Source organism: Ambystoma mexicanum, chromosome 5q (assembly GCF_040938575.1).
Source record: "Ambystoma mexicanum isolate Mex_15411 chromosome 5q, UKY_AmexF1_1, whole genome shotgun sequence".
In the NCBI taxonomy this organism is placed as follows: domain Eukaryota; kingdom Metazoa; phylum Chordata; class Amphibia; order Caudata; family Ambystomatidae; genus Ambystoma; species Ambystoma mexicanum.
In genome coordinates this window covers 754,465,487-754,492,807 of record NC_090933.1, presented here as the reverse complement: position 1 = coordinate 754,492,807, position 27,321 = coordinate 754,465,487, and the positions used below count along the sequence as shown (strand labels likewise).

At 47.3% G+C, this 27,321-nt stretch overlaps 1 protein-coding gene across 3 annotated transcripts in view; it reads right to left on the bottom strand.

The window, feature by feature from the left end:
* The window catches only part of LOC138497642 (polyamine-modulated factor 1-binding protein 1-like), a 2,990,269-nt gene that overhangs the window by 2,798,585 nt on the left and 164,363 nt on the right, over positions 1–27,321 (bottom strand). The gene's annotated exons all lie outside the window — the stretch shown is intronic.

Here is a 27,321-nt window from a genome sequence, read left to right as displayed (position 1 = left end):
GACTTATCTCGAACAACAGATTCCATGTCAACAGCCGCTTCATTCTGCCGCCCTCCTCCCGAAGCTCTGAAGAGTTCCGGTTAGTTCCCTGCCTCCTCCTCTGAGCTGATTGCGTAGTGCCGGTTTCGGTATTCTAACAACAGCTTGCATGGGAACGCCCATTTATAGCGGATCTGCTGCGACTGCAACCACAATGACAACACCTGCAGCCTCCTCCTGTTGGCCAGAGTGCGTGGTAGAGATCCTGGAACAGCCTCCTCCTGTTGGCCAGAGTGCATGGTAGAGATCCTGGAACAACAACAACAAGAGCCTAGATCTCCGGAATTCCACTGGCTGCTTCTTTCGGGCTGCCGCCATGATCACCTACGTCTGCTGAAAATACTGGACCCACGAGAGGACATCTGGGACTAGATTGCGGCGCTGCTGAACGAGGAAAAGACCCGGTGCATTCTGTTGAGTGTGACCTCTGCAGACTTCAGGAGGCATAATAGGGTACGAAACAAATCCCGGACGTAATCAGCCAGCTCCTGGCCAGGTGTGGCACAGAACCACACAGAGTCAGATATTGTTCCTGCAAGATCGTTTTTATCTGTCTTCCTGCTTGGTCCAGATTAGGTACAGCTGTTCCTCTATTCCCACCATTCTGCTGGGCAGTTCTGCATAGTCGTCTACTTGGTCATACACTTCAGCTTCCACCTCCACGACCCGAGAGTCCAGTCCAGATAGGTGGGAGTGAAGCTCAGCAATCGACTTCGTCACTGCTTCCTTGGTGGATTTCATTTCAGACATGACATCTTGCCTCAAGGTGGAGAGCATGTCCATGAGTTCCTGTTTTATGAAGAATGGATCTACATGGGCCATTGCGTCATCATCAGAGCTCAAGACAAGGAAGGAGAACCAGATCAATATAGTCGCAACAACAAGCCCACAGCGCAGACCCCCCACCAGCTTCCAGGGAGCGATACCCCACGTCTTCTCAGAGCAGAGGCGACTTGAGAGGCGTCCGCCCAGTTCTTAACCTCCACACCCCACCCCACACTTCAGCAGGAGTCTAAAGAGGGGGAGGAGGAATAGGGTTTGCTGCACATTTGCAGGATGTTATTTTAAGGTATAAGGGTAGCAGGCAGGGATCACAGGCTGGGTCAGAAATATGGCAGATGCGGGGGTTCAGAGACCACCCCAAGGGCACAGTAGGGCAGATGGGGTACCTCAAGGTAGAAGGCTTCACAGGGCCCAGGTGTGCCATGTGTACATGCCCCACTGAAAGCAGAGCCCCACAGGCTAATGAGAGGCCTCTGGGCACCTGGTGTGCTAACAGTATTTGTTGAGTCAGACCAGGGACCAAGGCGTATTTCCTCGCAGTGTCCTCAGAGTTCCAATCTGTGTTGAGGGCTCTCGCACCTCCCAAACTCTGAAAATGAGCTCTACAGGCTCGCCTCCACGCCGAGCCGAGCGCCCCGCCTAGTGACCGGCATCAAGCTGGCCACCCCAGTCTGCAGAAGCGCTCACCAGCCTCCGGTCCCGACCTGCAGCGGCAAAGCGGAAGACCACAGCGCTGCCTCCAGGTTCCCACAGAGGAATGATGCTGAGGACCCTAAGCAGGGGCCGCCAAATAAACTCTGGGAGCAGACAGACTCCTCAGGCGCTCCTCAACATATCCTCACATGGAACCAGCAAGCGTTCCTCTCTGCCCCAGTCTGCCACCATATTGCCCACAGGTGGGCTGGGGTGCGCGGGAGCCACCTGGTTTCACGTTTATGGCCAGACCGGCCCTGGGCGCTGTAACGAAGGCATGGTATTAATCAGTGAAGACAGACAAGTGATCACAGTTCAACGGTGTTGATTTAACTTCAATGTGTTGGTTGAATGCTGATCTAAATCTAAATCTAAGGTTGGGAGCGAGCTACGACCATCAAATAATAATAACACAGTCGTAGTCGAGTCTATGTCAAAATAAAGGCCTATACTAATAAACCCATTCACCATCAATAACTTTATTCGGCAGTGGGGCCATCAAAGTGCATCCTAACAAATACATTTACTAAGCATACACATTCAAATTTCATGAAAACGTGACAAAAGGAAGAGAACAGAAGAAAGAAGACCAAATGAAAGGAAGCCCGCCCAAATCAAAATTGCCCCTGATCAAACAGTTCAATTGGAATTAGCCCCAGTTCTCTTTAGCCCAAAGAGATTAAGTTTGCACCAGTTAGAGGGTTATTGATTCTAGCGTGTCCCAGACTGCCATCAGCAACTTGTAGGGGACACTGGCTGGATGAAATCCCACCCTGTGGCACCCCACCATCCCACCCGTTCTTTCCAAGATCCCTTTGGACACTCTACCATCCCGAAGTACCAGCTTCACAGTGTCTTGGGAGTTCAAGCCCTTTCCTTGAATTCTATAGCATCCAACCATATATTCTCTGGAAACAAATGTGCAGCCTCTCACAGACCACAACCAATGCAGGCACTTATTTAATAAAGCGTCACTTGGTTCAGCCTTGGAATCTAACAGTTTTGGCACCCTGTGCAAATAGATTGTGACTGGTCCGTGCCCACCCTTGGCACGTAGCCCTGATGTATTCCCTCTGTGGTGCCAAAAGTGTGGTCTGGGGACAATTGGAGTTTGGCCTGAGGGGGGTCGTCGTGGGGCTTGCTTCACAGGCGATAGCTTGGCGGGAGATGCAGTGATGCAGTTCAGAGGCTTGATTCTGGTATCCACAATAGCTGGGGTGGAAGACAATCCGTTGTGAGCCCTACGGTGAGGGGGTGCATGAGCATTTGTAGAGGCCGAGTTCAAGGGGACCAGAGACACTCCGGGAGCGTATTTGTCTGACGCTTAGCCATTTGGGGAAAAGTGGCAGCGTTCTCTTGTGCCCTTTTGCCTCCGTTCCCTTGTTTATTGGCTAAAACCAGGAGTAATTTCCTGATGGCTGTTAACTCGGCCAACACCTCAGTGAGCACCAGATTGCACTTACACCTCCCGATGGAGCAGACGTCATCAGTTGACCGGTCAGGACTATGATCTGCCGCTTGGCAAATAGGGTTATGGGCTCCAAGTGAAGATAGACAAAGGAAAGAGTTTCTCCCCGGAGCTAATAGAGGGGAATTGCTAGTCCCAAACACAGCTTGGTGAGATCAGCGCCCCCGATGGGCTGGGAACAGGACCAGCAGCAACAGTGGCACAAACCTCTGGGTCCATACGGGTTGGGGCTTCAGGACACATAGGGTGGTCTGACAATGTGCCAATGGTCACTGGGAGGTCAGGGGCCGAGGTATGGGGCTGTGAAGAAGGATCAGGTGGTTGGGTGCACCCCACAAGATTCTCCAGAGGCAAGATCCCCAGCACTAAAGCTAGCGACTTTGCAAGGCCTTGAAAAACGGAGTCAAAGGGAAAACCCCACAACCAGTGTCTCGGCTGGAGGCTTGAGGGGGTCGAGGGTGTGGTCTTGCGCATCAGCAGGCATAGTTAAAGGTGGAGGGAGTCCAGTAATACCTTTGTCCTTGTCTCCGTCATGCCCAGTAGATGTCTTTACTATAGAATCTATTTTAACCCCCATCGTTTGCCCGGCCTGGCGGCGTTGCCTCTTCAGAGTCAGCACCTTGAGCTTGGATTTTGGAACAGGGTGGGCCTGTGCATCCAGGAGGGCAGGGCAAAACAGGAGTGGAGGGAGGGGAGAAGCGAGGGGAGACTCCATGATAGAAGTGATAGGGACCAAGTGAGTTACAAAGATAGGCCAGAAGAAGCGTGGCTACAAGATGCACCGGTACCAATGGATGTCAGAACAGGCTTTTGGAAAAACAGTCTGTGCAAGCAGGGTGCTCACCTCAGGCTTCTATGCTGTCCAGAAGTCTCTGTTTCACCTCTGTGCCGAACACCTCCGGCGCCAAACACCACACCACGCCCCAGCCCCGCCACAGGCTTCACCGCTGCAGGGTTAGGGTTGGTGCTATGAATCCCAGGGGGCGTGGCCAGAAGAACCACCACTGTAGAAAGACCCAGGAAGGGCCTAATTGCCACCAAACACTGCGTCCGGGCCCAGTCGCGGGCTACACCGCTGCAGGGTTAGGGCCGGAGCTATGAATCACAGGGGGCATGGCCGGAAGAACCGCCAGTGTAGAAACACCCTGGAGCGGTCTAATTGCCGCCAAACACTGCGCTCCTGCCCCGCTGTGGGCTTCACTGCTGCAGGGTTAGGGCCGGTGCTATGAATCCCAGGGGACATGGCCAGAAGAACCGCCAGTGTAGGAAGACCCAGAAGGGGTCTAATTGCTGCCAAACACTCCATCCCTGCCCCACCAATCCTTACTTCTAAATACAAATGGTGTGGGACATTAAGGTATGCATAAAGGAAAGTGTTCAAGAAATAATATGTCAGGATAGTTGAGCTGGGCAAGGCAGTATGCTTCAGCTTTGCACACACTGGCTTCTCTGCCACAAGGCAAAGTTCAAAGCATAGGTATCGGGGCCTTCTGCCAAAGCCTCTTTCCCAATAACTTACTGAAGAGGGCCAGTCGTAACAAACAAGCATCAAAGTTCCTTTCTTATCAGGATGTTCATATTCACAAGTTCTCGCTTCCAGTGTTCATCATGTGTCTCCCTCCTTCAGGCTCGGACCCCTTTTTACCACAATGTTCACAATTGGTCTCCCTCGATCGGGCTCAGACCATGGATCTCCGTCATTCGGGCTCAGACCCCTTTAGCACAATGTTCACAATTGGTCTCCCTCAATCAAGCTTGGACAATGGATCTCCCTCATTCGTGTTCGGACATCTTTAGCACAATATTCAAATTTGGTCTCCCTTGTTTGAGCTCGGACTATGGTTCTCCCTCATTCGGGCTCGGACCCCTTTTCATATAGAAAATCGAAGACGTTCGAATGTGCAATGGGTTTTGCTTGAACCGTCGCAGGACCACTTTGATTCACTTCACACAATGTTCTTGCCAATCTTCTACTTACGTTTCTGCCACTTTTTGGCTGGATACCTTACAGAGACCTTCGATTGAGCACCCTCGTGGTGCTCGGATCACTCTATCACTTGTTATTGTATCTTTTTCCATAAATGTTCAAACACCCATCAGCAATTAAGCTTTCCTTTTGGTCTTTCTTCACACGCATTAACAAAGTTAGTTCTTGCTCTCTTTATACAATGTTGCCACTTGCAACCTTGACTTCAACACAGACCGGTCTTGCATCGATCTCCCCAACTCACCGGCTGTGTTCATCTCTCTGGCGCTGCGACAATACCACTGCAGTGGCTGTTCCTCCCAGACTCGGCCAGCCATGCAGGAGGGCCCTGGGTATCTCCGACACACAATACAGGTTTCTTCAGCCTGGTTTCCTGGCCTTATGCTTTCTAATCTAAAAGGTTCTGGAAACTAACGGTTTCTCACTGAAAAGGTCAAGGGCTTCTCCCTCCTTGCGTACTCTTCTTGGTTTGCCGTCTTTCTTCCCCCGTTCAGCTGCCATCGGGAAAGTACTGTTCCTTCGTGTGCTTTCCTCGCTCAGAGTGTGCTCTCGTGCTCTGCCTTTTATTTGTGTGGGGAAGTTTAATGGAAGTCAGGTGTGAGTGATTACTGCTAACTGCCTGACCACAGTCGTGGGATATGTTAAGTACAATATTCGGGTGAGAGTCTTTTTTCTCATAGAGAGGGCTGTCTGTGGTAAAGTGTTAGTGAAGGAAAAGGGGGTGTGGTAGAGTTTCTAAATATCCTATCGGGGAGGATGGGGTAAAGGTGTTACAGGGAGGGGGATACCGTCTCTTGCCACTCCCAGAAGACTTCTATCCCGGGTGATCCTCTTGCACTGGTCCACCCCCAGGGTCTGGATACAAAGGCGATAGCCGTGCCCTGGCCACCTTAGAGAGAAACCAGCGGGGACTAACAAGTGAGACACCTTCTGGTTTCTCACAGCACAAACAGCTGAAGCATTTGTCGGCGCTACCCCCCCAGGTGATCAGCCCTTCTCTTGTTCCGGTTGTGTGGGGTGGCAGCGCAGGTCACCACAAGCCCGGTGGGGCTTCGCACCAGTCTAATTTTACCCAGGAGGGCAGACACTGCCATTTTGCCAAGCAACGGGGCAGTCACCACACCTGACAAATGGGTCTCTGTGCGCCTCGGGTACTCAGGGCTTCAAAGAGGAGCAGGGTGTGCCCCAGCTAATTCCACACAGCTTGAAAAGAGTAAGTGGTTACACTTATTTCACAGAAGGCATTATTAGGGGATTCTAGGGTGCCTCAAGACAGAGCTCACAGCAGGCACGTCTTCATCCGTTGCCAACTGGCCATGCCCCCATGTAGCATTGTTAAAGCCCTATAAAAAACCCAATGACCCAGTCTGAGATTGGAAGAGGTTGGCGGAGGAGCTGGAGACAGAAGGCAGGAGCTGTTTTGAAGAACAGTGGAGGAGCGAGCAGGAGGAGTGGGAGCACAGCCTAAATGACTGCAAGAGAGATCCATAAGGAGAAACTCAGCAGACCAAACTGGGGGGCCAAGATACAGGAGCTGCAGGGAAGGAGTGAGGCAGTGGTGGACAAAGATAGTAGGTGCCCTTGAAGAAGTTGTGCCTAAAGGGGTGAGGAAGGTGAGTAGAGGAGGAGGATGGGAAAGTCATAAGAGACCTACCCGTAGGGGTGAATCAGTTGATAGGTGGAGAGATCTGGAGAGTGGGGAAAGTTGTGCTCAAAGGGTAGAGGGGGTGAAGAGGGACTAAGGGAAGATATCCAGAGAATGGAGATAGTTGTGTCCATAGTGAAATAAAGTGGAAGAGATCTGCAAAGGCAAACAGCTTTGCTGAAAGTGGTGAAAGAGAGCCATTTCTGAAAGAGAGTGGATGCCATTTCTGAGTGGGTGACAGACAACCCACAGGGGAAAATAAGTAGACCAATACAAAGTAAGGAACAAGTTACTTACCTGTAACTGTTGTTCTCCAGCATGGGTCTGGCATGGATTCACATGCTCATGAATATTCCCCGTCGTCAGGCTGGGAATCCTCGGTAAAGAAAAATCAGTATCAGTTTCGTTTCTGATCTGTCTTTCGTAGTAGTAATTAATCACTGATCTCTGCGTCATACTGACCACAGCCAATGACTGCCATCTCCCTAAGCCCCGCCTCTGGCAGCCATCTTCAGATTTGGTAGCACGTGAAGTGGCAGTATGACGAAGTGAAGAGCTGCAGAGGGGTAGGCGGGAGGGTTCGCATGTGAATCCATGCCAGACCCATGCTGGAGAACAACAGTTACAGGTAAGTAACTTGTTCCTTCTCCAGCATGGGGTCTGGCATGGATTCACATGCTCATGAATATAAGAATACATAGCAGTACACACATGCACAACCACGGGAGGTGGCAAAAGGCTCAACATTAAGCAATACAAAAAACTCAACATTAAGCATCTCTTACCTCCTCACCAGGCTCACCTTAAGCGAACAGGTTGCGCAGCACAGCTTGGCCGACCCTGGACTCCTGCCTGGAATCCCGATCGACGCAGTAGAATCTCGTGAAGGTGTGCGTCGACCTCCACGTAGCAGCCCTGCAGATATCCAGCAGGGGCACACCAGATAGGAACGCCGTAGTAGCAGCGATCGCTCTGGTCGAATGGGCTCTCGGACGGCCTGGCAGCGGTCGGTTCCGTCGTTGCTGAAGGGCTCCTAGGGCGCGGGCCGTCTCCGTGTCCGTCTTTATGGCTTGGAGGGATTCGTCCACCGCCTTCCCGAACAAGTTGCTGCCGTCGAACGGCATGTCCAACACCCTGGTCTGGACGTCCTGGCGGAAGTCGGTCGCCCGGAGCCAACCCCGTCGTCGTAGGCAAACTCCGTTGCCCAGCTGGCGGAACCCGGTATCGGCAATATCGATTGCCACCGTTATGGCGTGGTCCGACGCCACCTCGCCTTCCTGAAGTATTTCCAGGGCCTCGGACCTCTTGTTGTCCGGTAGGAAGTCCAATATGGGAGCCAGCTTAAACCAGAGCTCCCTGTCGTAACGGGCCACGATCGCCAGGGCGTAGCCCAGAAACGCCGCGATCGCCTCGATAGAGGCCTTTGCCTGCTGGGTAGGGGCCTTCACCACCTTTGGTGCGTCCCTGGCCTTCTCCTTAAGGGGAGGGGCGACGCCTCGCTCCCCCTCTCCCGAGATCGGACGGGGCTTCTCCAGAAGCTTACCCGGGGTCTCTGACTTCCTCTTCCCCGAACCGGAGCACTGGCTCGTGGTTGACGGTGCCGGGGAAGGTGCGCCCTGCCTGGCGACCGAAGAGCCTGACCTTTCGGCGCTCCCGGAGCCAGCAGACTCGCGGCGCTTGGCCTGGTGTTGGGCCCCTGTCGCCGGGGCGCCCGCACAGGACTTAGAAGCCCGCTCGGACCCTTTCTTCTTCTTCTCACCGGTTGAGCCCTTCTCCAACCAGCTGGCGAGACGGGATCAACGGTCCCTCATGGTCCGCTCCGACATGTTCTTGCAGAACTGGCAGTCCTTCTCTACATGAGTCTTGTCCCCATGAAGAGAGTAGAGGCATCGCGAATGCTCGTCCTCCTTTAACACATTCTGCAGCCCGCATCCAGGGCAGCTGCGAAACAGCTTGGGTCCGGGTGACAAACTTGCGTCCTGGGCCATCTCGAAGTAGGCCGCAAATCTTCTGGAATCCTCCAAAAGGTTGATTCGATGAAATCTTCACCCTTGAGGGGCCTAGGAAAATCCCGCAACGGGTACCCGTTAACGGCAGTAGAAACGGTGGACCTTGAGGCTCGATTAACCGAAAAATGTGAAAATTCACCTGAAAAAGCGCGAAAACGCAGCAAGAGCTCGAGAGCTAAGCACGAGGACTCCCAACACTTGAACGTGCGGTAAAAATCTGAAGATGGCTGCCAGAGGCGGGGCTTAGGGAGATGGCAGTCATTGGCTGTGGTCAGTATGACGCAGAGATCAGTGATTGGTTACTACTACGAAAGACAGATCAGAAAAGAAACTGATACTGATTTTTCTTTACCGAGGATTCCCAGCCTGACGACGGGGAATATTCATGACCATGTGAATCCATTCCAGACCCCATGCTGGAGAAAGGGGGAGAACAAATACACTGAGGAGAGGCGGTTAGAAAGCAGGTAATTTTGGAAATAAGAGGCCAGGAGTTCATCAAAAGTCTGGTCACAGAGATCTACAGTTTAAATAAGAGCAAGTAAAATCAGCAACCCTAGGAGGAGGAATTGGAAAGCAGAGCCCTCAAGCTTCACGACTGAATAGCTTCTCTTCCAACAAAGAACTACCTGCATTAATCACACACAGACCATCAAGAACAACCACACGTCAAAGAAACCATAGCTGCAAGATTAACTGATCAACTCAAGAACACACAACCACAAAGGCTGGTATGGGACTCTCGAGATCAAAGTAGTTTAGATGGTTTGAAAAAGATTCTTTGCAGTGATCCAATTCTAAAAGTCAGACTTTAACAGAGAGTTCATTGTACAAACAGATGCATCAAAGACAGGTCTTGGGGCAGGGCTGTCACAGGAGTACAATGAAGGAGAACACCCCATACTTTACACCAGTAGAAAACTCTTCCCAAGAGAGCAAAACTATGCCACTGTAGAGTTAGAGGCCCTTATAACACACAAAACAGAATAAGGAACAGAAGCTTCACTAAAGCTAGTTACTTTATTGTGCCATTAATGCAGCCCTAACCCTTTCCCTACAAGGGACACACTATTCTAGCCCTGCATGATGTTCCTAACCCTGGAGAGCGCTGATGCACTGACTACAGGCGGGGAATACATGGGGACTATTCTCACCCTATATGAATTTGCAGTGGGATGGTTTCCACGAAAAGTTTCCACAGTAAATTTTGTACACACAAATTTCATACAACTATGGGTAGTTAGCCCAAACAGGTTAAAATCAAAGCAGTTGCGGGAAAACCATTTCCCGACTGCACCCTTGGGTCAAACAAGCAGGTCACGTGGGACTCGGCGTCAGGTAATCTGACAATTTAATTGCCCTCCGTGAGGTGTGTCTGGTTAACCCAGGAGTAATTTCTAAACCATTTTTCAAGAGTATAAGTGTCGCAAGAGACTCTCGTCACAACATGCACTCAATACTAAACTCTTTCTTTACAGTGCATAGACAGTTCAACTATGCGAGAGTGCATAACGTATCTATAAAAGAAAACGCAAATTCTGTAACATTGATTCGACTTGACTATTTGAAAGTGTCAACACTGTTGAAATTGACTGTGCCTCTCCTCCGCACACACCACAGACGGACAGAACATGTTACAATTTCGCCCTTGTGCCTGGCTGGGACGCTGGGTGTGCACCTAAACATTGGGAAAAACATCCAGGCTCCAAGTACATGAAAATGAACTACCACCACACGTCGGCTCTCTACCAAGTCAAACGTGCCATGCAAGTCGATGGTTGGCTTCTTGTTACATTGACTATGCCGAGACAAAGACTGCACTTCCTGCGAGGCTGCTATAGTCTGAGAAGCTGGCAGCAGAGCATAGGTAGTTTCATCTGCTTGATTACTGGGGAGATGTCAGGCCCAACCTGCATTACTCTGACTCAAGTGGAGCTCATAATTGTTGTAATTGTTGTAATTGTTGTAGTTGGGGGTTGGCATGCGTATTTATAGGTAGGTGGCTCACGGAGAGGGGTGGTGAGTGAACAAAGGGTTTCATTTCTACTACTACCATGATTATATCTTGGGTGATGACTAGGGAAAGCTGGGGCCCAGAGATGGGTAGTGAGAGAGGTAAGAGGTTTATTATGGCAATGGATGCACACAATATTCTGAAGCTGGTGGAATTGATACATTTCTGGTTAAGCAACTAGGCAGCATGTTGATGTTCCCCCAATACAAACAGCATACGTATACTCAAACAAGAGTTAGTAGACAGGGTTTGCAAAATATACTAGCCAACTTGCATTGGTGAGGGGATTTTATGAAGGGCGAGTACAATTTGCATGGTACTCGACATTGCCGGCAAGTATCGGGAAGTTTGATACTTTAGTTTCATTGTGCATCGCTGTCCTTTGGGTGGCAGCATTGCGCCAAATATAAAGTGTGCTTATGGTGAGATGCACCATTTTACAAAAAGCACTGGTAATTATTGTGTCACCAGTCACTATGGGGCAAGTGTATTTCTGTTAGGTAGAGTATATAAAGGAAGGAACTCACCCTGCAGGGCTAGAGGGATTTTTAAGAATTTGCAATGCCTGCTAGGGGCAACATGCTGCATATTGTCATGATCAATGGAACCGAAAAACAATCAACTAAAGCAAGAGGCGCTAAAAAGCTGCAGTGCTTCCAATGTGGGACATATGATTCAATTAAAATATTGTTCCAACAAAGCAAGTGTATAGGTGCCACCTCATAATGGACAGCAGCTAACATAAAACTTGGAGATTACCTCAATGTAAAGTGATTGCAGACAAAATAATGCATCACTTTATTAACATTTCTCACCAGTTATTTGCATCCATGAGAGACAGCACACAACAAATGACACCGAGTTTGTCACATGTGAACAATGTACGTATAGCTAAAGAAAAATGATGCCAGTTGCAAACCAAGAAACCATTAATGTTGAAAATGCCACTAGTCTATGTATTCACATGTAATACTAAAAATCAAAATGTTATGCGTTTAAAATGAAGCATAACAGTTTATCATCTTTTCATTTGATTGAAAGTTTTTAAATTGTAACAGGATTCTTATTCACATGTTGAACACAAAGGAATAAAGTATAAAGAATATTTAATCAGTATGGTTTACATTTTGCGAATACAATATTAGTAAATAAGCCTGTAACGAATCCGTCGGTATTGTCACTTCTCCCCTGGAGGAATACCCTTCCCATGGAGCAAGGAGGGGAGGCCGCTACCCGATAGTCCCCTTGGGTGTGATACTCAGAAAGAAGATCCCATGGGAGGGGACCCCCTCTGTGGGAGAAGTGCAGACTATCAAGGGAGAATGTGTTATGACAATTGCCCCTCAAACCCCAAACCCACGCTACCATACACTGTTAGGGAGACACCACTCCCATCTTCTGTAACCCTTCTTTCTGCTCCTAGTTACTTCATGCAGAATAGACCCGTCTAGGAATATACTGAAGGAAAGACAGCTAGGACTCTGTAGGTACTGACAAGAGGAAGAAGAAACATGGAGTGAAGAGCTCTTTCCGGAACCAAAGCAAACTCTGTAGTCTCACACGAGCCGGCCAAAGATAGACAGAGAGGAAGGACTTCTCTTGCAGTCTGATCCTCCCTGGAGGAACTGCGAGCTGGAGGGTGCTGGAGGGAGCTGTTGTGCAGAGAACAGGGACCAAAGGAGAACAAGACACACTGCTTCCAGGATGCGCGTCTCAGCTGAATCTGCCACTGACACACTCGGACTGCAGCAGGAGAAGCAGAGCGGGAAACGGTACCATTATACCTGTGAGGGGCCAAGGGCTGCTGAGTCACTGCACAACTTCCACTAGCAAGAGAAGCCGGGAAGCCAAGAGCTGGCTAAATAAACCCGGGGGTGGGGGGACAAGAGTTGGCGAGAGAAGGCCAGGGAAAGCTGAAAACCAGCGAGAGAGACCTAGAGAAGTTGAAAGCCATTGGGAAAAGAACAGAGAAACCAAGGGTCAGCCAGAGAATCTCAGAGAGGCTTGGAATCAGAGAAGCAGCCGTCAAACAAGGGTAATAACATTGTATTTCTTATGTAGCGCTGCACACCCATGGGCCTCAGAGCACTGAAATAACAAACACATTAATATCCCAAATAGTGGTACTCAGTTAATCAACCTCGGAAGGATGAAAGGATGATTTGACCTTACCGGGATTCCAACCTGCCACAGGAGGATGCACACAGATATTGGGGGCAAGTGGTTAGCTCGCTGTGCTATTTCACCGGCTGGCCCCTGGGGTTTTAAAAACTATAAAGAGAACCATGCAATGAATGGGAAAATGCTCTGTGAAGCACGGGACAGTGCACAACCCCTATTGAGACCCTGAGTTAAACCACGTTGGGGCAGAAGAGAGATCCCGGGTAAAACCTAATTTTGAAAATCATCAAGCCGAGTATAAGAGACATCTTCTTCTTTGTCCCAGTACAAGGAAAAATTCAAGAGAACTTTGTACGTCAAACTGTGCCTGGCAGGAAAGTGAACTGGTCCTGGGTGGGAGACATTATCAGCCTGGGAAAGGGGGTCTGGGACCCCCACAAGTGGAAGAGGACACTCTGAGAAACCTGAAGGTGTCTCCTTGACTAGTCCCCGGGGATCTGTCATCCAGGTGGCCAGGACATGGCCATCGCTATTGGATCCAGTTCCTGATGGTAGACCAGTGTGGGAGGATCACCTGGATGAGGGAGTGGGACACCGACGGGTGCGATGCGGTACCCCCTTTCTTATACCACCTTTTTCCCATCCTACCTCATAGGATACTCGGAAGTTCTACCCCTCTGCCCCTTTCCAACACAAACTCTTTCCTACACTGTGACAGAAAACAGACCAACACCAGAGCCATTTACCTGACATGTCCCAAAACAAGGGTCAGGCAGAGTCAGGCAATGAACAGTAACTATGCACAACTGATGGCCCTTTCCCTTCCCCACAGGGATAAAAGGTGGAGCACAAAAGCACACTTTGAGCAAGGCTGAACACACGAAGAAGTAGCTATTCCAGACCGGCAATTCAAGCAGAGGAGAAAGGTGGAGAGACCTGGGACGGATGATAAAGAGGGAAGTGCCCTTGCCCTTTGCAAATCAGATCCACGAAGCTTCCAAAAGGGAAAGCATAAGACCGGGAAGTCCAGCTGGCGTGTGGTGCGACAGGTGTCCATGGCACACTGAGCCCTCCCGCACTGGTAGTGAAAGCGGGGAGAAGCACTTGCCTCCGTGGTGCCGTCCTCGACTCCCAAGACAAGAAACCCCAGCAGTTCAGCACAGCCGGTGAGTCGGAGAAGACAGTTAATAAAACCGAACTGTGCTGGGCCAAAGGTCGCAGGCGGCAACCTTGTTGAACAAAACTTGTGTAATTGAACTTTAAAGAAACCCTAGTAAAAGGTTCAGAAGCAGAGTGGTCAGGCGTCGCACGGACGCTCATTCGAAGGACTCTGACGGAAGCCCTTTTTGTGTTTTGTTAAAACTACAAAAAACAAGAGGCCTTAGGAGAGGCTAGTGTGAAGTGTCAAAGTGTTCCTACGAGGGTCAAGCAAAACCCCTCGCACACTCGAAAATCTTGAAAATATGAACCCAACAAAGGGATGAAACTGGCAAATGTGAACCCGACAGAGGGATGCCTACGAGGTGAGGGTAAAACAGTGATATACCGTGAACATTGTGACGACAAGTGTGAACCCGGCTGAGGGATGTCCACAATGGATAGTTGGTTAAAAAGACATTGAGACTGTTGAGCGAAAGGCCGTAGTGAACCCGATTGAGGGAGGCTAATGTTGCAAGAAGGATCGGAGCCCGGCTGAGGGGGAAGCAATGGGCAAAGAGCAATCGCCCAACATGAAAGATTACCAAAAGAACTGTTGTTTTGTTTATGGTTCAGCACACCTTCTAAGGCAAGAGACTTTGCAGGAAAGAGACTTGGCCCCAGAAGGTCCTGGCATTGTTGAAAGGAGATGTAACCATGTGCTGGCGAAGCCCAGGAGTGTGCTGTGCTCAAAAGGTCCTGCCTTGTGTGTGCTAAAAACGTGAGCAAAGGAGACCTCTGCCTACAACATCCAGACTTATCATTTGTGAATACTTCTTTCTTTTCTTGTGAACACTATCCCACACTCTTTTTGAACTTGGCTGTAAGGATTGGCAATAGGTTTTTTAGTACAGGCCCTTTTATTTGACAAGACGCCACTAGGACCGCCTTATTATTATTATTTGATGGACGTAGCTTGCTCCCATCTTAGATTTAGGTTTAGATTAGGTGTTTTTCCAACCAATTTATATAGTTTAATAAACACCCTTGAACGGTGATCATCTGTGTGTCTTTACTGTTGCCACCATGCGTTCCTTACAACACCAAAGGGAGAGAGATACACTTTTGTAAAGGACAAGACAAGAGCAGAAGAGGAGAGAGATATCCTCTGGCAAAACCACAGACGTTATTGGGAATATTAAATGAGAGTGCGAAAAGAACTGGGGAAGGGTGACCTCCCCCTTCCTCTAGAAGAAACTACCTTGGAAGGCCAAGGGAAGAAGAATATATCCCCAATTGTCACAAACTATACAAGCCAATCCAGAAGGAAGGAACTACCTTTCTGGTATCAATGTGAAGCTAGTACGAGGGACGGAATTAGGTTTGGGACATAGGACAGTGGACTATTATTCTTTTGATGGACATATTGACACTGTCCTTAGTTTTGATGAGGCAGGGAAACACATCTTAGTTTTATAGGGAAAGATAGGGTTTTCCACTTTATTTTCATTTAATAAACATTTATGACCAGAAAACTGCCACCTCTATATCCTGCGTCTACTTCTGCACCCTTACAGAACCTATCTTGGCTGATCTGGAGGGAAAAGGGAGCAGATTTGTGGACACTATTTGAACTGTCGGAGGTGGCATGGTTCACAGGGAAGGAGATCAGCTCAAAAGTTACAACCTTTTACCTATCCTTATACCAAAAGGTGAAACGGATCTGTGAAGAGAAGGTGGACACTTATCTCCAGGATATATTCTAGGAAACATATAAACCGAGAGCACAAAACGCTAAAGAGTAATATCACAACTGAAGAGATTGATAGGGGTTCAGCTAGGCACAGCATTCTACAAATGGTACTCTCTAATTGTAGCCCTAACCCTTTATCAGCCTATCATTTCACATTGGATGAGGGTATTCTTTCTCTCAGGCACTCTGCACAAAGCAAACATATCGGCTCTCCTCAAAACTGATAAAAAAAAAACCTGCCGAGTGCTGTGACAAATCTGGACAATTCGTCACTCCTCCGCAAAGGGGAGCCCCCCAACCTCTTTGAGGCTAGGGAGGCGAGCCCACTAGGCAAGACCCTCACTCGGGGTCTGGGCAAGTGGGACCTCACTGGGAGGTAATCACTTTCAGGGATAAGGACTCCCATTATGGGAACTGGAAAGACTGTTACTTCTGTTTTGAAAACACCATAGAGTCTCATTTCTCCCATCTGTTTGGCTTCAGGTATTTGTATTTATTTTATTTGTATAGCGCTCCTAGCCCATGGGCATCTGGGTGCATTTCTTAAGGTTCCGGTTACAGGAGTACAATATCAAGGTTACAATTACAGTTACAAATGTACATATACATGACAATGGAATGCTGGCATTTGAATATATACATAGCCATGTTACGTAGATACAGTCGGAGAGATACATTATTTACAATAAGAATCTGTTGAGCATAGAGCCTAAAGAAGTGTTCGGGATTAGCTGAGGCAAGGAGGTTATTAGATTCTAGATGATCCTGGATCTGCAGGTAAGCTGCTCTTTCAAGGATTTTGAGTAAAAAGGGGATGACAGTGATGGGCCTATAATTAGTGGGGATGCTTGGGTCTAATGATGGCTTCTTAAGTAAAGGGGGAACCCAGGTGTCTTTGAGGTTGTTGGGCACAATTCCAGTGTTCAATGAGGCATTTATTACGGAGGTAATGGATGGTGCTAGTTCCTTCACTGTTTACTTTATGATGGGGGCTGGTCAGGTGTCTCCCTGACAATTAGAGGGTTTGAGGATTATATTTTCGACATCTATGGTGGTGAGTGGTGAGAAATTGCATAGCTTATGGGCATGCTGTGGGGGGACTAGCGGGGTGTTTTGGTGTGTGTCAAGTGATAGAGTGCTTTTTTTTTAATCAATTTTGTTTTGCAGCAATGTAATTTTATCTAGTAGTGCTTTTTGAATGTTGCAGCACCATGTGATGTCTTTAGTGCATGTGTCGGGGGGTGGAGAGGCTGCTGGGGATTCTAGTTCTCGGAGTATCTCGAAGAGTCCTTTAGTATTTGTTTTCGCTTGGGTGATCCAGTTATTGTAGGTGTCTTTTTTGCTTGGAAAATTGCTTCTTTGTAATTGAGGGAAGCTAGTGTGAAGCTATGCTTGTTAGAGGCACTGGGTAGGCTCTTCCAGAGGGCCTCTGCTTTCTCTTCTCCTTACGTAATGCTCTGAGATGGAGTAAACCAAGAATTGAGGTGTGCCATATAAAGGCTAACAATAAGAAGCGCATTGGTGCCCTGATTAATGTCCGTTTCCGTCCGGCACATGCCCTTGATATTGCTTACATGATTACTTCTGAGAATTTAGACTTTTCGGCCATCACCGAAACTTGGTTACATATTGCATCCAGACCTTCACTCTCCCTTGCAGTTCCTGACAACTATTCCATCATTAGACAAGACAGGGCCACCAATCAATCCAAGGGTGGAGGAATAGCCGTCATCTTCAAAAGCTCACTCGAACTTAGGATGATGCCTAACATCCAGATGCCATCTGCTGAACTTCTATCCTTCAAATTACCCATCTCCCCCAACCAAACTATTGCAGCGCATCTCCTATACAGGACCCCTAGTCCCATTACCTCATTTATTGATGATATATCATCCATTCTTGCCTCTAGCATCAAGCCCAACTCACAAATCCTTCTACTTGGCGACTTTCATTTAGGCTACCAAGATGTGAATGTTCCTAAAGTCACTGACTACCTAAACACTCTAACTGACTTTGGCCTCACCCAACACATCAAAGAGCCCACTCATATCAAAGGCTGCACTCTCAACTGGGTTGCTGATCTAAACTGCAAGCTTAACTTGATCTCAGTGATTCCATGCCTCTGGTCAGACCACTACAAAATAACCTTTGCAATTAACTCCAGTCCTCAAATCTGCAAACCCAATCTAGCCCCTGCTACGCAAACCCGTAATAAGAAGGATATCTCGATTGAGAAACTTCTTCCAATCATCCTTCCTCTACTAAATACCTCTCTGACCACCAGCTCAGACCCCACATCTTTAGTGGATATTTACAACCAGGCCATGCCCAAAGCACTTGATACTATTACACCACTAAAATTGCATAAAGAGAAACCTCGTTCGCATCTGAACTCCTGGTTCACCCCCATCTTAGAGACTTACGCAAAGAAAAAAGAAAGGCTGAGTCCCTTTGTAAAAATATACCCTCCCTTGTTAACAAAAAAAACCTAACTCTGGCCTCATCCACTTACAAAGCTGCTATTCTTGTAGCCAAAAAAGATGTCTACAACAAACGTATCATGCAGGCCCAATCAAACACGAAGGAACATTTTAAGATCCTCAAGGAACTAGAGTCCCCTGTTGCCCCTCTGGTGACTTGCTCCCCTGACGCTGCCTGGTGCACGAATATCCAAAAGGCACTTTTAGATAAAATTGCCTTACTGCAAGCGAAAATAAATGCAAAAAAGAATAACCTAACCACTTCTACCTTGAACACACCATCGTTTAACCTCCCAGTCACCACACGCCCACAAAAACCTTTCAGCTTCTCTCCGCTATCCATTGAGGAAGTGGAAAATATCATCAAAAAGCTTAAACCATCAAACTGTCAATGTGATACCTGTCCTGAACCTATCATCAAGGAAGCCTTGCAATACCTTGCGCCTTTCATTACTACTTTTATAAACACCTCCTTCAGTTCAGGCATTGTCCCAGATAACCTTAAGGATGCTTGGGTTATCCCTTTAATCAAAAAAAACATCCCTTGACCCAAGCAACCCCGCCAATTATATACTACGGTACCATACCTTCTAAACATCCTGGACCGTGCTGCATACTTGCAAATTCAGGACTATCTTGAATCAAACCAATTACTTGGTCTCCGCCAATCTGGCTTCCGTCCTAGACATGGCCCAGAAACTGCCCTGATTGACTAAAAACTCAAATTGATGACCTAAAAGATAAGGGAAAGTTGGCACGCCTCCTCTTGCTTCATCTGTCAGCAGCATTCGACTTGGTCGATCATAAAATTCTCTGCCACCATTTTAAAATTGCTGCACACTTTTCAGACTCAGCGTCATCCTGGATTGGTTCCTTTTTAGCAAATAGAACTATGAGGGTCTTCTCTTCTCTAACCGCTGCAGAACCTGCCCCTCTCCCTTGTGGAGTCCCTCAAGGTTCTTGGGTCTCTCCCACATTATACAATGTATTTACCAAGCCACTCTTTGACATACTTGACTATCTGGGTGTCTTACAACAACTACGCTGACGACACCCAGATACTCATCCCTATCTCTGGTGACTTTGCTCTTGACGCAAAGGCACTTAATGATGTCTATTCAATCATCCAGGCTTGGATGGCTCATCATGGGCTTTGCCTCAATGATGAGAAAACAGAGCTACTCATCCAGGATCGCATTCCAAATCAGTCAAACTGGACCCAGCCTACAAATCATTCACCATAGACGGCAACATCATTAAAGTGTCGAACACAGCAAAAACCCTGGACATTTATCTCGACGCAACTCTATCTCTAACTATACAAACAAATGCTGTACCGGTCTACACTTGTAAACTCATCACAGCCTGCAGACCCTTCTTGAACACTGAGAACTGCATCATCCTAGCTATAACATTAATCATGGCAAAAATAGACTATTGTAATGCCCTCTACCTAGGGACATGTCAAAAAAACATTGACAAGCTACAAGTTACACAAAACAATGCCATCAGGGCGGCCCTCAACATCCCAACATCTCACATCTCAGCCATCAGACGCAACCTACATTGGCTCCCTGTCGTGCAGCGAATTTCGCTTAAAACCTTAGCCTTAACCTACAAGGGTCAGAACAACCTGGAACCAGCCTATCTGACTAGCCGTTTTTCGCAGCATGTCGAAAACAGACCGCTGAGATCAGCCTATGTCAAGACACTTCCTATACCTAGATTTAAGCTGAAGTCCGCAGGGGGGAGGGGGAATCAAGGTTCCCAGTCCTTGCAGCCAAACTCTGGAACACCACCCCTTCCACACTCAGATCAGAACCTACGTTCCACTCTTTCAAAACTAAAACTAAACTTTGGCTTCACAAGTTTGATGAGCCTATTACACGTTCACTATAGGCACTCACTTTAACTACATTAGCACTTCCTACACCTTCTAATGCTCTTTTTTTTATCTACCTCTCTTTTCCATTCGCATCCCATACATCAGCCTTCAGTATCCTTCATATTTTGCTTGAGTAATTATGTGTAACCTGCACCGTTATGTTTTTAAGCGCTGTTCTTTTAAATTTGTATTGTATCATCTTTGTTAAGACTGTTTATCCGTGCCTGTAACTTGTAAACTTTATTGCATCATCTTTGTTATGACTGTTCCCCTGGGGGAACAAGTTATGCATGCCTGTAACCACCTTCTTGTAACTACGTGCCCAGATGCCTCATGGCAAGGTTGCGCTCTACAAATAAAATAAATACAAATACAAATATAGTGGTCGAGATGGAAACTTGCGGAATGTAGGCATGCTAAAGTCGTATTGGGCATGCAGGGTGTGACTAGAGGCAGTTCTGGGCAGTTATGGACAAGTGAGGAATATTCCGGTTGAGAAGTGCACAGAGATTAGACAGAGATGTTGGGTAAGCATAGAGGTTGTTAGACTTGTGACTATATGCCAGTCGCTCGTGGGTGTGATGAAATGGGCGAGGGTGCTGTGCACTAGGGCTAATGGTGGGGGCTCACAGTAAGAGGTGTTATGGTAGTGAACGTAATTTTCAGAGGGTGAGGCATAACGTAACTGCTTACCCTATTGTTCCATTTGTTTACGGTGAATGCAAACCGATCAGTCAAAGGTGAAGAGAGATAGGATGTGGTGTCCAGAGGCCTCGGGTCGGCCCAGACAGGTGAGGGACTTTTATGGTGGGGCTTACGGGAGGAGGGCGGCTATCGCCTTCCGGTTCTTCCGGTGTCTTCAAATAGCTTGCTCAGGCCAATCAGGTTAGGCAAAGCTTTCAGGGATAGTTGCTAGGCGACAGGGTAAACCGGTTTGGCGGCAGCCATCTTATTGATAGTTACACGTGTAAGCACACGGAGCAACAAAGGAAACAACAAATAACGGCGCTGCTGTGGGCTTCAAATGATGCATCTTGCTTGACCTCCAGTCAAAAAGAGACACACCTTTTTTGTTTGGGATGATATATATAAAAGCATTAGGAACTCTGAAACGGAGAGAAACACATCCCCAGATATGAGCCTATGACAAGAAGACATTGTGGAGGGGCAGAGCTGGGCTAGACCTCGGAGGCAGCAGTGGCATGTAGAGCGAGCGCATGGCTAGCCGGACGCCGGAAGGCTGGCATCCAGAATGACCAGGAAGCCAAGGTGGGAAAGAGACGGAGAAGCAACCATCTCATCCGATGGCACTACCACAAGGAAGCCATGGTGGGCCTGGGAACCGATGCCGAAACAAGACTGCCGAAGGGAGCCCCGACCCCCTCGAGCTCTGCCCAAGAAGTGCATTTGCCGCTGAGAAAAGCAGCAGCACGGAAGTGAACGCTCTTGAGAACAAAATACAATTAAGGAGGTACGAACTTTGAATATCAAGACAGTGGAAACCGACGAGATTACGGGAGCCTGAGTGACCTAAGCAGAAAGAAAACAAGCCTAACAGAGGGACATTGGGCTTCGGAGAGCCCTGAGAAACAAGGAGCCTGTCAAGGCTGGGTAAGCCAGCCAGGTTACTGGAGCCCGATAAACATGAGGGGGCACACGCCCTATGTAAGCCAGATGCATTAACGCTAGTGGAAAGCAAGAGGACGTTGGGGAGTCCTACGAAACAAAGACTAACAATTGCAGCTAGGAGAGCCAGCAAGGTTCCAGGAACTGAGTGAACCAGAATGGGCTGAGGCCCCACCGACACTGAGAAGAGAAGCCTCACAGATGACCAGGGGACTTCGAAGAGTCTGAGAACCACGGAATTTAATAACTATTGAGAAAGAGAGCCTGGAGGGTTTTGAGTACCAAGTCAAACCTGGGGAAATGGTATAAGGAAAACCCTAATTTTTATGAGGATGAGAAAACCGTATGAAAGACATTAACTTTTGATAACCAAACCTAGAGCGAGGTTATGAACTGTGTTTTGGGACGTTGATTAAATTTGATACATAGGAAAAAGAGATCCAGGCAGAAGCCGAAGACAGAGGCCATTACTCCGACATCCCTTCTGTTGTTTTTCTTCCAAGTGGCAGGGCCAGTTAGCTTCTAGGATTTGGACTCTGAACTATTTATTGTTGGACATTGAAGAGCACCCTTAGTTTTAGTTTCCTTAGGTGGGAAACTTCCCGAATAGCAGTAGGGCTAGATAGCCATGTTCCTTTTACTAGACCGCCCACTACAGTTTAGTGACTCTGTGCCCCTCTTCCTCGTCTCAGTACTAAGGGCATTATGGGATTTCCATCATTTTCTTAGTTGTTGTAGGATTATTTAATCCACTTTATTTAAATTGTTTATAGGATATATATTTTTAAGGGAAGGTTTTTAAAGGAGGCAAGGGTTTTCTCTTAGGTTAATCAAAACCTAATGTAAAATCAGAGCCACTAAAAGTAATTGCAGTATCTCCCTGTTCCCTATATATATCATGTTCATATTTACAAAAAGGGATCTCACACTTCTCACCTTGAGAAAGCTCAGGAGGGTAGGGCCCTACTGTGGCAACATGCCATCAAATACTCATAAATTAGGCAACACTCATCCTCAGAAGAAGACAAATACTGCGTCCCTCCTGAGAGAATCACCACAAACAGTCTTCTCCTCCCATGTGATCGTTCCCCCCGACACCACCTGCAGAGTTAGGATCAGATAGCATCCGTCTTCCTCGGGCCACATGGGAGGAGACTTTAGGCTGGGATTATGTGATACCCTTGCCCTAAAGACCCGGCCTCCCGCTCCAGGTTCCTTTCCTACATCTGATCCATCAGTTGCCCCCAAATTCACAGAAGACTTGACTTTCCCAGTTCCAAACTGGGTCTTCTAAAGATTTCTCCTCTTGATCCCAAATATGTATGGGGGACTAGGAAGAAAATACCTTATTCTTCTCTTCACAGGGAGCACCATTTGTTTCTACTTTTAAACTAGCTGTTCCCAGCTTAACATATACCATTCTAGAATATCTTCAAGGTCAATATCAATATCAAAATAGGGTCACTTCTGTCCCCCTTCTTAAATATCAGAATTACCACTGATCGCTTCCAGGAAGGGGGCGTAGGTCCCTGTGACTTATTAATGGTCATTGAAATGGCTAAACTTATCAGATGGAATGAGAGATATGTATGGTATAAGAACAGTATCTAAGTTACATCGATCACACAGGCTCTATGATGTCTCTTTGTAGGTGCGTAATTGTTGACCTTGTTCCATTGAAGAGTCCCTGTGATGGCATAAGATTGCATAGTAGAAGAACTACAGCACCTTCTTTCAGTTTTAGATCATGAGGAGGTATTCATGGCACTGGAAACGCTGTGCCCTGTGTACAGAGAAGTGGGGGTGGAAAGAAGTAACTTCCGAATATTTGCGATAGTGGAAGGTGACTGCGTAAAACCTTGCACATTCTGTTTGTTGAAATGGTAGCTGTTGTTGAAATGAGTGCACTTTGTCATTTGGACAGCAGAGGGCAACCTAACACTTATAAATTGCATCAGCTAAGCATGGAAACATACCTAAGCATTTTATATATAGAGATTTTTTATATAAACATGGCACACAGTAGTCAGAGTACTACTTTTGGTTTGCTACAGTGCAGATCAGACAGTCCATTATCGTTATTGAATATAGATTGCCAAGATTATATAGCTAATAAATGTGCCCCTCTGATGAAACAACTAATGAACAACACCAATCCAGTTTCATACCATGTCGCTGCACGGGAAGCAAAGTTAGGCAATTCAATAATGTAGTGTGTGCAGAGTGCCGTATCGAGGGCAGCGGTTTTAGTGTTCGGTGTGGACAAGACTTTCCAATGTGTCGTGGGTATATATTTTAGGTACGCTAGCCCTTAAGCACCTAGTATATTAGGAAAACGAAGGCTAGGTTAGCAATTAAAGGCATAACCTCGCACACTTTTCAACAAACAGGGATATGCAACAGGGCTGTATGCTTTCCCTGCTTCTGCTTTGTCTGACAATGGGGCCCCTTGTTTGCCGGCTCTGGGCAGACTGGAAAGGGCATAATCACCAGAGTCGTCATAAGGTTAGTTTCCCTGTATGCTGATGAGCATTTTAAATTCAGGTGACCACTGAATTTACGGAACATACTGTATATTATAGATCAGAGGTATCTGATCTCTGCATAAATTGTAGCAAATAAAAGGTTCTTGCAAAGGTTAAGAAAATTGGGTTAAGGTATGGAACAAGGGCCTCAGGTATGCATCAGATTCTATTAAATGGATAGATTTGAACAGTACACTGTACCGAAAAGTACACAATCATATGGAATTGATGCAGGGTATTTCACATAGAATTGATAAAATGGTTGTAATTTACCCATCTTTGTAGTGAGCTGGCGAGCCTTGGCTAAAATGGCATTCTTACTGCAGTTATGAATACCTCTTTGTAAATGTATAAAGGACACTATAGCAGAGTTTTATCTTGAATTGTAATAGGCAGATAAGCAGTCGCAAATAAGTATAGACACTCGCGATAGATTGCAAGCCAGTGCCAGTTCAGCATGCAAACGAAAATGGACACCATGAAGCCTTGATCCAACCTTCTCTAAAGCCCTCAACCAATTACTCCCCACCTACTGATATCCACCAAGCCTGTCCTTTGTTTCACTTTACTAATGTCTCGGAAGTTGAAGTGAAAGCCATCATCAAAGGCCTCTAGCCTTCTCGCTGCAAAGGCGACCTCTATCCTGCAAGCCTCGTAAAAGACTGCTCAGACTTCCTCACCCCCCCTCATTACCGCCTTTATCAACGCATCCTTCTCCACCAGACGAGTCCCCACCAGCCTCAAAGAAGCTGGGCTCCTCCCTCTTATCAGAAAACCTACACTGGATCCAGCAATCCCCACTAACTACCGCCAAATCACAACGGCCCCCTTTCTACTCAAAATCCTTGACACCTTGAAACCAACAAGGTCCTGGGTGTTCGGCAATCTGGCTTTCGCCCAGGCCATGGGACCGAATCGAAAATCCAAATCGATGAAATAAGGGATGAAGGTAAGCCTGCCTTGCTTCTTTTCCTAGACCTCTGAACTGCGTTCGACCTAGTCGACCACGCAATCTTAGCTAACCAGCTATCTACCTCTGCCATCTTTTCACCATTAGGGTCAGCCTGGATATCCTCTTTCCTAGGAAACGGGTCCATGAGAGTATTTGCAGAAAATTCCAGCACAGCACCAGCTTCCATCTCCTACGGGGTCCCACAAGGATCTTGTGTGTCAGTCACCTTATACAACATATTCCCGAAACCACTTTTCACTCTCCTCGAATCCATTGGCATATCCTACACAAATTATGCGAATGACACAGATTTTACTCCCCCTCTTGGGAAATTACCAAGGAGATTCCGCCTCTTTAAACTCAGTATATTTGACAATCCAATCCTGGATGGCCACGCACCGACTATGCCTCAATGATGAGAAGACAGATTCTCATAGTAGGCCCCCCCTCAGTAGTCAAAAAACGATGCCGCTGATCATTCAACATAGATAAAGTAACTATTCCGGTGTACCCTGTAGTGAAAACTCTGGGGGTATACCTAGATGCATCACTATCGTTAACAAGGCAAGTGAGTGCCATCTGCCTACACGACAAAACTAATCAATGCAGGTAGACCCTTCCTCTCTACAGGTAGTTGCATGACTATAGCCCGCGCCACCATAAAATCCAGACTGGACTACTGCAATGCCCTTTTTGCAGGTACCACAGACACCAATGTCCATAAAATGCAGGTCATTCAAAATAACACTGTTCAAGCTGCACTCAACATTCCCAAAGCTGACCACATCACTGCTGCTAGAAATCGTGCCCAATGGCTCCCGATTCGTGAATGGATCATCTTCAAGACCCTTTCCATCATGCACAGACGCCTGTACAAGCACCTGGACCTATCCCAGTAAATCACCAAAGCAAACCCGACCAGACCAACTAGAACAGCCTACACCCACTGCATCACCCAAATGAAATTCAAGCAACAAAAAAGCTGGGGAATCTATCTTCCCAACATTTGCCGCCAAACAACGGAAATCACTCCCGCCCGCCCACCCTCCGGGCCGAACAGTCCTACTGGGCTTTCAGGAAAGCACTAAAAACTCTGCTGTTCACCTAACTATCTCTTTTTACACCCCCCCACACCCCCGAGGCTGGGTATCGAACAATGGGTTTCGATCAAACATGGTTACCATGCACCTGTACTGATCACCTATCCTATGCAAAATGTTTCATGTACTCTGCATTATCCTGTGAGTTATGTGTTATGGTTCCTCGTTGAGTGTAACTGGTTTATCTAACAGCGCCTTGATGCCCAAGGGCTTAGCATGCTATACAAATGGAAAAATGAATTAATTTAAAGGGCAGTACATCTAAAGAACATATTGGTTAAGGGAAGGTGAAAGGAGTAGTTTGGGAACCCTATTGCATATGACGTATGGGCTCAAGTCTATGTACATACCAAATATGTGTCATTCATTGCGAAATTTGGGCCCATTCAATATAAAGTTATCACTGGTTTTTACAGGACAAACGTACGGCTTCAGACTATCCTGAAAACCAGGCTGATTGTGCTAAATGTGGGGAATGTGCAGTAGCATTATTGCATCTAATGTGGAACTGTCTTGGTATACAGGATTTTTTTGTTACCGGTTAGAAGAGGAATTTCAGAAATCTGAAATATTATAATTGTGGGTAACCTGTCCATACAATACTCTCAGCCGTCTTGTGTTTGCTGCCATCGGAAGACAGATTTGCAGGGCTAGTCAATCTACTTGCTAAGAGACGGATATGCATGAGATTGCTTCATCCGCAACCACCAAATGGTACACAGTGGAACTGCGGCATGATACGCTGCAATTTATCTAATGTAGTGTATAGAAAGGTTTTACACCCAAGGATGTACGGGCGGACTTTTGTGCACACCTTATAACCAAGTCACTTCCTCATATGACACCATGGATGACGATTGGCTTCTTGTGCAGAAGGAGTGGAAAGATTAGTTGCGGTAGGCACAGGACTAAAGTATTCCTAAAAAGACTATTCAATATGCTGTACTCTATGACTGATTACCTAGCCATCATCATAGCCAGGATTAGCCTAGCCATGTCGACTGTAAAGCTCAAACTAAACCCCTCCAAGACAGAATTCATCCTCATTGGTCCCCCCACTAAACACCAACCTGTCCAACAATGGCTCAATCATATGTACATAGA